The sequence below is a fragment of the Brassica oleracea genome, chromosome C4 (assembly GCF_000695525.1).
Source record: "Brassica oleracea var. oleracea cultivar TO1000 chromosome C4, BOL, whole genome shotgun sequence".
Classification (NCBI taxonomy): Eukaryota; Viridiplantae; Streptophyta; class Magnoliopsida; order Brassicales; family Brassicaceae; genus Brassica; species Brassica oleracea.
Window position 1 is genome coordinate 50,081,677 of NC_027751.1, and position 9,976 is coordinate 50,091,652.

Here is a 9,976-nt window from a genome sequence, read left to right on the forward strand (position 1 = left end):
AGTTTTAGTAATTTATAGTCATTTTTTAAAATTCAAAATATAAAATATACAGAAAAATCTAAATTTTTATAATATGGTTATTGTGTTTTTTTAAAATTATTTTAATAGTTTTAAATTAAACAAATTTGATAGAAGATACATTTTTTTATCGGATCTTTATTATTCTAAATCATTAATTGTCATATATATTTTACCCACATTAGGCAATTCCGTAATCTTTATTTAAGGAAATAATAAATGACATTAATAATGAATTTATGGTTAGTTTAATAAAAAATTTATTATATAATTAGATGGACCAACCTATTTCTCTAATAATTCTAAGAATCATCTTAGTGATGACATGTAGCTACAAAAAGAAGTTGTAATGTTTCACAAATAATATATAGGGGATGTTGTAGAGAGGAGAGCATTAGATGTGTGTTATTTGCTATAGCATCTTCAATATAAGATTAGAACCGGGCATTGTTATGAAACATTTCAATTAGGCCTTCTAATTTGTGGACTCCCACATGTATATATATATATATATATCAAGGAGATTTTTGTAATTATAATTTAAATAAAATGTTGTCAAAAAAATAAATAAATAAATTTAATAGTACAATAAAATAGAAATGTATTTTATGTTATTAAAACTAACAATTTTGATTTTTCTTCAAATAAAATAAATAATTTCAACTATTTTAATACATATATATATATTAGTTTCGAATAGGGTTTCCAAATTTCAGGACCATATCTGTATAAGATGCTTCTGAAAATGATGGAAAACTAACATTATTAAAGTGCAACTAAGAAAAGTTTTCTTAACACGTATGGAAAAACAAATAGATTTATAGACTAGACTCATGTATTTATTATTTCCCGTTACATTAGTATATACCTAAACTAAGTGATACCACATGGAACATTGATGTGGCCTCCATATAATATACCAACCCAAATGCATTATAGTTGGTTGCATTTACTCTTTTATGTTGGTGTGTATTTATACTTCTAATTTATTAATTTAGACTCCTATTTTTTATCTACTTATAAATGTTGTGGTTTAAAGTTTGGATCTATTTATTTTTTATTAATAGATTAAAATATATATGCAAATCAGATTATTATGTTACAGTACATAAATTATTTAATATTTATTGGATATTCAGTTTAAACACTGTTATCATTGCTAAAAATCTTTTATAGGATCTAATTTGTTATATTAATGACGAAACAATTTTATAAGAATATCTATATATATAGTTAGTATATGTACTTACAATATGCACATAAGAATCTAATACATGATATATAGTTAGTATTTTAAATTAATTTTAATAAAATTTAGAAAATCTAGGTTAGTTAACCGAATATCAAAATGATATTAGATAGTCAATCTAATTAATTTACATAAAAACTAAATTGACATCAAACGTTATTAGAAATGATTTAAATATACTATTATGTGTTGTCTATCAAACATATAATGGTGATGATTGGTTCGACCGTGGCGATAAGAATTTAGCTGTAAAATTTAGCTGTAAAATTTAGCTATAGGTAAGTTGGTTGTAACTGTAAAGTTGTTACCGTAGATTTTCTTGCAGAGACTTTTGTTTTAGTTAAATTTGTTATAGTTGTAAGCTATAGATATTTCAAAATAAAATATGTGATGTATATATAAAATAATTATTTTTTGTCAGCTAAAATAATTTATATTAGTGATTTTTATAAATTATCAAAGTTTACTGTTATTTAAAATGTGATATGTAAATAATATTTATGTTATTTAATTTTTTTGATAATTTTAAAACACACAGAATTAAACTAAAATATTTATAGATGTTTTATTATGATTATCTAATTTATTTGATATTATAGATAGTTTTTTTCATTGTACGGTTTCTATAGCCTATAAAATAAAATGTAGGTTTTTTTGCCCAAAATACATAAGAAAAAAAAATTGCTTTAATTTTTTTGATGTAGCCTTAAAAGTAAAGTTAAAGAATGACCGGTAAAACTTAATAGAAATTTGTTGTAGGTTTTAACTTTCAAAAATAAAGCTACAACATGATTGGTAAAATTAAGTGTTTAAAAAAAAAATAGAGTTAAAGAGGGAGATAAAGCCCAACCAATCACCCCCAATATAAATAGACTTTTAAAAGTGTACAATGTCATATGAAAGCATATATATTATAAACGAAAACTATACAATATATTATCCCCACAAGCCATATACGGCTAAATATGTACTAATATACTTCCAAATAAAATAAAACACACGAAACTTAATAGTTTTGAACTCAAATGAAATCATACATATCTAATTAATTATTAATTCTCACCAAAACATGTTTATATAATGATAAATTAGGTAATTTTCTCTTCAATGCGTTTGTTGAACGTAATTTGTTTTTAACAGGTTTATCCGCGTAATAATGAAAGATATCTAAATATTAAACCCAAATAATAATGGAGTTAATGAAATTATTACCTGTGTAACAATAGGTTGATGACTACAATAAATGTGAAATCCATGCCTACGTTAAAATTACACTTACTGCAATTGTATCTATTAACGTTTACAGTAAAACATTTAGTCAAATCTTTTAAACTGTAAAAAGATTAATCCGCGTTTTAACGCGGATAATATCCTAATCTCTTCTTAAAAAGAGGTGAAAATTAACATAACATTTATCTTTTGTCAACAAAAAAGTATTTGTAATTGTAACAAACCATCTAAAAGGTATTCAAAGGTATCTTTTATAAAATACTACCGTATGAAATAGTTGAAGTAAAAAAAAAATCAAAATAGAAATACCTAAAGTCGATTACTAAAACATATATAGCTGACTCTTTTTCAAGATAAAGAATTTGGTTGCCAAAAAATAAATGTATCATTCTGACCACAAAAAGTGAAAAATATTTTCGAACATATATATAGTGAAATATATTGTTATGGCTCTTTTAAGGTTATTCACATAATTACTTGTGTCATATAAAGATACTATTTCATATAATTTAAAATTTTGGAACAGAAATCTATAGATCTTCGTGGATTTTAGATTACACGTTAATAGTATCATTTTTTTTTGTAACAATGTTAAAGCTTTATTATCATTTTCAAGTTTTAGACAGAAATACAGAGGATACAAAAAGCAGAAAATGCAAGAAATTAAACTAAACTATCAATCTAAGCTAACCTAGATTGACCTATCCAAAACCTATCGTAAGTTTAACCTATCTAAAAAACAATTTCACTTCAGGAAGAACATAAATTCTATTGTAAATTCTAACAAAAGGTTAAGTTATCAATAAATTATCTTTGCTTTTAATCATCGAAAATGTGATGTTGATGTCAGATAAAATCATAAGTTCCTTTTCTCTAAAGTTTCAAAGTTTCTCATAGTGATTTAAGCGTCCGATAGTTTAGGGCCAGAGCTTTGATACGCACAATACATGGTATGTCCACTAGGAATAAGAAACAGCTCGAATACTACCACCTAAGACTTTGCACCCATCTCCCTCTGAACATTCAAAGGTTAGGACAATATCGCTGATTACTATCTATCCGTTATCGAGACCCGCTGATATATAGCTAATAGGTTAGACCCATTGCTAACGTGATTCCCATACTCAACTTCAGCTAACTGATTGCTTCAGATAGACGGCAAGATGATAATTTTCACCGCAATAAATTAACTTTGAGGAAGGTATTGTCGCTATGAAACATTTGGACAGCCATGAGGCCATAGCTCGGCCTTTTTAAATAGGGCTGGGACTTCGGATATTCGGTTCGGGTTCGGATAAGAACCGACCCGAAACCGGTAGTACCCGATCCGAAACCCGAACCGAAATTTACTAAGTACCCATTGGGTATAGAATTCATTTATCCGAAAAACCCGGGCCCGATCGGATCTTATCCGAACCCGAACCGAATATCCGAAGTCCCAGCCCTATTTAAAAAGGCCGAGCTATGGCCTCATATATCAAAAATATCATTGTTATTGTAATTTCTAAATCAGAATCTCAAATCTACAATAGGTCTCTTTAAAAATGATAAATTTCCAAAAAAAATAGTTTAAAAAAATTATTTAAAAACTACAACTTATTGATCAAAAATTCTAAAATAATACTCCTATATTTGTTATCCTAATTTCTAAATCAGAATCTCAAATCTACAATAAGTCTTTATAAAAATTATAACTTTCCAAAAATAATCGTTTTTAAAATTTTATTCAAAAAAATTGATCAAAACTCCTGAAGGAATACTCTTCTAACAACAAAAATTCTTGTTATTCTAATTTCTAAATCAGAATACAAAATTTACAACCGTTCTCTATACAAATGATAACTTTCTAAAATTAGCAGGTTTTAAAAGTTTATTTAAAAATACAACATATTGATCAAAGATTCAGAAAGAATACTTATCTATCAACAAAATTTCTTGTTATCTTAATTTCTAAATCATAATCATAAATCTACAATAATCCTCTATAAAAATGATAATTTTCCAAAAATAGTAGGTTTAAAAAGAGTATTTTAAAAATACAACATATTGATCGAATATTCAGAAAGAATACTCATCTATCAACAAAAATTCATGTTATCCTAATTTCTAAATTAGAATCTCAAATCTACAAAAGTTCTCTATAAAAATGATAACTTTCCAAAAATAGTAAGTTTTAAAAATTTTATTTAAAAAATACAACATATTTATCAAAGATTCAAAAACAATATTCATCTATCAACAAATTGATTGTTATCCTAATTTCTAAATCATAATCTTAAATCTAGAACAATTCTTTATAAAAGTGATAACTTTCCAAAATAACGGTTTTTGAAAAAGTTTATTTAAAAAATACAACATATTGATCAAAATTTCTAAAAGAAAGCGCATATATCAACAAAAAAATTTTTGTTATCCTAACTTCTACATTCGAATCTCAAATCTACAAAAGTTCTCCATAAAAATGATAACTTTAAAAAAATAACAGTTTTAAAATTTTTATTTAAAAATACAACCTATTGATCAAAACTTATGAAACAATACTCATATATCAACAAAAATTATTGTTATCCTAATTTTTAAATCAGAATCCGAAATATGCAATAGTTCTCTATAAAATGATAAGTTTCCAAAATAAAAGTTTTTGAAATGTTTATTTTAAAGATACAACATATTGATCAAAAAATCTAAAAGAATGCTCATATATCAACAATAATTCTTTGTTATCCTAATTTCTAAATCAGAATCTCAAATCTACAATATTTTTCTACAAAAATGATAACTTTTAAAAAATAGCAGTTTTTAAAAAGTTTATTTAAAAATACAACATATTGATCAAAGATTCAGAAAAAATATTCATCTATCAACAAAACTTCGTGTTACCCTAATTTCTAAATCATAATCTCAAATCTACAATAGTTCTCAATAAAATGATAACTTTCCGAAAATATCAGGTTTTAAAAAGTTTATTTTAAAAATACAACATATTGATCAAAGATTCTGAAAGATTACTCATCTATCAACAAAAATTCTTATTACCCTAATTTCTAAATTAGAATCTCAAATCTACAATAGTTCTCAATAAAATGATAACTTTCCGAAAATAGCAAGTTTTAAAAAGTTTATTTTAACAGTACAACATATTGATCAAAGATTCAGAAATATTACTTATCTATCAACAAAAATTCTTATTAGCCTAATTTCTAAATTAGAATCTCAAATCTACAACAATTCTCTATAAAAATGATAATTTTTCAAAAATAGCAGGTTTTTTAAATTTTATTTTTAAAATACAACATATTGATCAAAGATTCAAAAAGAATACCCATCTATCAACAAAAAATTTGCTATCCTAATTTCTAAATCAGAATCTCAAATATACAACAGTTCTTTATAAAAATGATAACTTTCCAAAATAGCAGTTTTTGAAAAATTTTATTTAAAAAAAAACATATTGATCAAATTTTCTAAAAGAAAGCGCATATATCAACAACAAAAATTTGTTATCCTAACTTCTAAATTTGAATCCAAAATCTACAATCGTTCTCTATAAAAATGATAACTTTCGAAAAATAGCAGTTTTAAAATTTTAATTTAAAAGTACAACATATTGATCAAGACTTCTGAAAGAATACTCATATATTAACAAAAAATATTGTTATCCTAATTATTATACCAGAATCTCAAATATGCAATAGTTCTCTATAAAATGATAAGTTTCCAAAATAGCAGTTTTTGAAATGTTTATTTTAAAAATACAACATATTGATCAAAATTTCTAAAAGAATGCTCATATATCAACAAAAATTCTTGTTATCCTAATTTCTAAATCAGAATCTCAAATCTACAATAGTTTTCTATAAAAATGATAACTTTTCAAAAATAGCAGTTTTAAAAAAGTTTATTTTAAAAATATAACGTATTGATCAAAAATTCTAAAAGAATACTGATATATCAACAAAAATTCTTGTTATCCTAATTTTAAATCAGAATCTCAAATCTACAATATTTCTCTATAAAAAATGAGAACTTTACGAAAATAGCATTTTTAAAGTTTATTTTAAAAATATAAACTACTAATCAAAACTTCTAAAAAATACTCATATTTCAACAAAAATTCTTGTTATTTTAAAAAGGTAATACAACTTCATGAAAATCTGTAGCAATCTAAAAAGTTATGATCAAATTTTTGAAGTAAACATATATACATATACATTTTCATAATCCACATAACTTTTAAAATTCAAAACTTCTTCAAGAATTAATCTCCCAATAATCCCACCTTATAATGTAATCTATAACTAAAAATAGTAATAATGTTTTTCTAGATTAATGTAAATACTATTTTGGAAGCCACTTTGCTGGTTTTTAAAATAAAATCCTTTATAATTTAATCTATAATTTGAAGACAGTAATTTGTTTTAAGTAAAAGATGAGTAATTGAGTATTGTAAAGTAAGAACTATCTTTTATATAAATTGTACAATTCTTTTTTTGAAATTTTTTATTTAAATTTTTTGGTATATGGTCATTTCTCGTTACCAATTTGTAATGAATAGTTTTATATTTTTTGTTGTTGTGACTGATAATTTAAACTAGATGATATGCGCGGGGTGAGTTTTTATAATAATGTTTGTTTATTAAATGGTTTTAACATTTTGTAACACTACAATCTTTATCGATTATAAAATGACCAATAAAAATGTTGGTCTCTTAAATATATCATCGTTGTTGAAAAGTGAACGTATTACATCTCATTTTAATTATTTTTAAGATTTCATACGCACAAAAAAAAATTAAGTTTTGCAGCTGATTCAAATCACCGAAACCAAATAGGCAACATCGATTGTACAATGACGAAAGATGATTAGGTTTTCTTCTTCCAATTTGTTTACTATTGACTCTCTATAAGTGATTTCATTTTCTACATCTATAAAATTGTGCTTTCGTTCTGGTCTTTATTTCACTTATATGAGTTAAGTTTTTTTTTAAACTTATTCTATGAATTTAGTGAATTACATAAGTGTCAATTTAAAAAAGGACATATGTATAAATTAGTTTCATTCAAGATACATTTCTAAGAATCAAAATTTTGAAAAAAAAATCACCGGCAAACTGTGTTCAAATCTAATATATCAAGCTGTTATAGAATATACGTGCAGATTCGAAATATAAACGTCTGTCTAGTACAAATTCACCAGCTCGGTCTAAAAAGCATCTAATTCTAGAACAACAAAACAAATTACTTATTTCACCAGTTCATGTAATATCTGAATCCAAACGGGTAATATCCGAACCCGAATGGATATCCGAAGATAACCAAACATAAGTATATTTAACCCTATATTTCTAGTTTACTTCTCTCATTTTACTCAAAATATTTATATTAACGATGCTTATTGCTCAAAATTAGATAATATACATATAATTATGGACAAAATCATTTGCTACTCACTTAAAATACATATCAAGCTCTTGTTTCTTGCATTAACAAAAGTTGCATCTAAAATTTCAAAACAACAACTAAATTAGTGTCTTTCTATTTTTAAAGTTTTATCTCCAAAATTTTTAATAGTTTAATCTTTTAAAAATTAGAAAACCAGTTAAGTAAAATATATTTTAAATACATAAACTTAAAAAATGAATAATTTATTTATTTTTTCTTCAAAATTTAAATATCCAAGCTCGACCCAAAATATCCGAACCCGAACATAAAATACCCAAAGCCGACTCGAAGTGTAAAAATACCCGAACGTGTTCTATACCTTTATACTGAAATATCCGATACGAACTCGAACATGTATCCGAAAGCCCACCCCTACGATATATGATCATTTGTATCTTGCTTGAACAAAAAAAAGTTAAACCATTGATCACAAAATTTTCAATGTGAGATTTTTACCATTTTTAGTAATTTTTAGTTGTTTTAAAAAATTCAAAATATAACATATAAGAAAAAAATCTAAATTTTATTATTATATGCTTAATGTGATTGTTTAATTTATTTTAATAGTATAAAATTAAATAAAAAAAGAGAGATTTTAGAAAAATTGTTATCAAATATGTATTATTTATAATCATTAATTGTCATATATATGTTAACCATATTAGGTAATTACGTAACTTTTATTTAAGGAAAGAACAAATATTCTTTTGTACTTTATTAATTAATTTGATAGTTAGTTTAATAAAAGACATAGTATATGTTTATATGGACCAACTTATTTTTCTAACAATTCTAAAAATCGTTTTTGTAATGACACGTGGCTACAAAAACATGTTGTAATGCTCCATGATTAATATATAGGGGATTCAACCAATTGTTAATGAGAATGGATTTGTCTGGCGATGGAATATGGTGAAATTGAGTGTTTACACGGTGACACTTTTAGTTTGATTTTATAAGAAAGTAGAATATATATGGACTCTTTATACACGTTTGTTGTAAGAAGTTTTGAACCGTTTGTTGCCTTCTGTAATTCTATTTGCTTTCCAGTTAGTATTCGAGTCATCTACAGCTGTACAAAAAAAAAGAATCGCTCAACATACAAGAAGCAATAAATAAAATGTCACTAAACTGGTAAGTAGTACCAGCTTTCTAACCAAAATTCAGAATCATACTAAAACCAAAACCGGGATGAATGTACATGATGATAAAATATTTAAGGAACCCTCATTAAATACAAAGCGACAGAATTTTTACTAAGGCAACCATTCAAAGTCTATATAAAATTTTTTTACTAAGGCAACCATAATCTCAATTACATAACGAACCATTCAAAATCTATATAAAATATGTTTACTAAGGCAACCATAATCTCAATTACATATCGAATTGTTACTAAGGCAACCATAATCTCAATTACAGAATTTTTAGTAAGGCAACCATAATCTCAATTATATAGACTTTGAATGGTTGCCTTTGTTCTTCTCTAGTCGTTAAAGTCTATCCACGAAGTCTCAAAAACAAAGATTATGTAATTGCTGATGTCGAATCATTTGTTGTGTTATAGTCAAATGGGTCCTCAACAGTTACTTGTAGTTTTTAGTGGGTCAATTTGGAATAACGTCAAATATATAGATTCCAAAGAGAAGATAAGGTATAAATTCTTAAAATAATAATAATTTCCTATAAGGTACAATGTAGAGTATTAATTGATGAGCTTACCTAGCAACTCGAAAATAATACAAAGAATGCATTGAATTCATTATATCTATATTAACATTTATAAAACTGAATAACACTGAAAACTGCATCATAATCAAATTTTGTGTAGAAATTTGAAGCATGGTAGTTTTTCTAGTTAAAATGTATTTTAATTTTTACTATTTAACTAATTTTAGGTGTGAATCTGGTTGTCGATTAGTACATAATTTCTAGTTAGATACAAAATGTGACACTATTTTCATTGACCAAGTGGGAAATGAAAGAATTCCAGTGCAAAACGAACTTATGAAAAGGATAATTTATAACATGTTTTGA